At 40.9% G+C, this 2,500-nt stretch overlaps 1 protein-coding gene across 1 annotated transcript in view; it reads right to left on the bottom strand.

Annotated features, from left to right (window-relative positions):
• The window catches only part of LOC116224482 (multiple epidermal growth factor-like domains protein 6), an 18,642-nt gene that overhangs the window by 9,728 nt on the left and 6,414 nt on the right, over positions 1 to 2,500 (bottom strand). The window lies entirely within an intron of this gene.

Below are 2,500 nucleotides of genomic sequence, written 5' to 3'. Positions count from 1 at the left end.
CACACACACACACACATACACACACAGTCAGGCCCTACGCTACAGTATGAGCACGTGAATCACATGGATCAGTACATACACACACACGCACGCACGCATGCACGCACACACGCACGCACGCACGCTCTCAGCAGTGTTAAAGCATTGTATTGGGTTTGTCTACTCTGTCCACCGAGTGGCGCTGTTCTCACTTAAATGGGACTGTCTGTCAGATGTGCGGTAGAGTCAGTACAGGACCAGATTAGAAACTCTAATGGCAAACTTTAAACTTCAAAAGTTATTTTAAACAGCTGGAAGGATGTCTGTTAGCCTGGTCTGTGAAGCAAACAGCTGGAAGGATGTCTGTTAGTCTGGTCTGTGAAGCAAACAGCTGGAAGGATGTCTGTTAGTCTGTTCTATGAAGCAGTTCTATGAAGCACCCCCTGTTCCTTTACACATAGGAGAGGGAGCTATCACTGTCGACAGCCATCTCTGTCGATGATGAGGAGTGGGAAGATATCTGCACACATGCTTATTCACTTTTGCTCTGCAATCGTGACAAAGCACTACAGATTAGGATTATCTTTTAGACATCGACATCATTTATACCCAGAATGCACATATCCTCATCCAGCCGTAGACATCCTCCCAACCCTACTCCCTCACCAATGTATCTCAAATGCAGAAACTGGTACTCTAACTCCGTGTCTTTTGGTTTTGGTTTGACCTAAATTTCCCTCTGGATTAATAAAGTATCCATCTATCTATTTATCTATCTATCTATGCTGTAAACTGGTACTCTAAATCTGTGTCTTTGGTTATGCTGTAAAATGCAAAGGTACTGGTCACGAATGTGCTGAAAACTGTTCTAAAATAGAAAATATACACACATACACACACACACACACACACACACACACACACACACACACACACACACACACACACACATACACACATTCATACACAGACACTGGTGTTGATCACAGCCGATTCAAATACAACAGACACACACACACACACACAAACATACACACACACTGGTGTTGATCACAGCCCATTCAAATGCAACACACACACACACACACACACAAACATACACACACACTGGTGTTGATCACAGCCCATTCAAATACAACAGACAGGAATGGAACAGCAGGCAGCGTGATGGGCAGAACAATGGCTAGAAGAGGAAAAAGAGGTTCAATGAAAACTGTTTGTTGTGTACGTGTTATATACTTGAACAGTCGCAAACAGCACTAACCTCAATGAAAACTGTTTGTTGTGTTCGTATTATATACTTGAACATGTTTGTTGTGTACATGTTATATACTTGAACATGTTTGTTGTGTTCGTATTATATACTTGAACAGTCGCAAACAGCACTAACCTCAATGAAAACTGTTTGTTGTGTATGTGTTATATACTTGAACATGTTTGTTGTGTACATGTCATATACTTGAACATGTTTGTTGTGTTCGTGTTATATACTTGAACATGTTTGTTGTGTACGTGTTATATACTTGAACATGTTTGTTGTGTGTTGTATTGCATTTCTGATATAAATGTATGGATGTCACAAAACTTTCTCCAGCTAAACCAAGATAAAACAGAGGTATTAGTCATTGGTGAAAAAAACGAGAGAGAGAAACTATCTGCACACTCAAAAACACTAGCACTTAACACCAAGCACCAAGCCAGAAACCTAGGCGTCATACTTGACTCAGATCTCAATTTTGAAACCCATATCAAAAATATAATTAAAACATCTTTTTATCACTTAAGAAACATTGCTAAGGTGCAACCGTTTCTCGCTCAGGCTGACACCGAAAGACTGATGCACGCGTTTATCACGAGCAGGCTAGACTACTGTAACTCGCTTTTGTCTGGTCTACCAAAAAAAGCCATTAGTCAACTACAAACAATACAGAATGCAGCAGCGCGAGTCCTCACTAAAACAAGACGGAGAGCGCACATCACACCAGTATTAAAATCACTGCACTGGCTACCTGTTAGTTTTAGAATAGATTTCAAGGTTCTCCTACTAGTCTATAAATCACTCCATAGTCATGCACCTGAATATATAACAGACATGCTCTCAAGGTACACACCCAGTAGATCCCTGAGGTCCTCCGGCACTGAACTTCTAACAGTTCCAAAAGCCAGGACAAAGAGACATGGGGAAGCAGCTTTTAGTTTCTATGCCCCCAACCTTTGGAACACTCTGCCAGAATACCTAAGAATGGCCGAAACGGTTGAAACCTTTAAACATGCACTTAAGACATACCTCTTTGATCTCGCTTATCACTCACTGTAAAATGTATTTAACATTTATGGAACATTTATTTATTTACTTATTTCTGTCTCTTTTCAAGTATTTGTACCCCCCCCCCCCAGCAGCTGTCTCTTAGTTTGACGATAACTGTGCTGAGCAGTCCTTTATGGTGCCAGTGCGGTTAGTACGTAATTTCCTGTTCATTTATCTCTGGCAAAATCTGTGTCTTTTTATAAGTGTTTTGTA

The sequence above is a fragment of the Clupea harengus genome, chromosome 17 (genome assembly GCF_900700415.2).
Source record: "Clupea harengus chromosome 17, Ch_v2.0.2, whole genome shotgun sequence".
NCBI classification, from domain to species: Eukaryota; Metazoa; Chordata; class Actinopteri; order Clupeiformes; family Clupeidae; genus Clupea; species Clupea harengus.
Note: the sequence above shows the minus strand (reverse complement) of the source record. Positions and strands in the feature narration are given on the sequence as shown.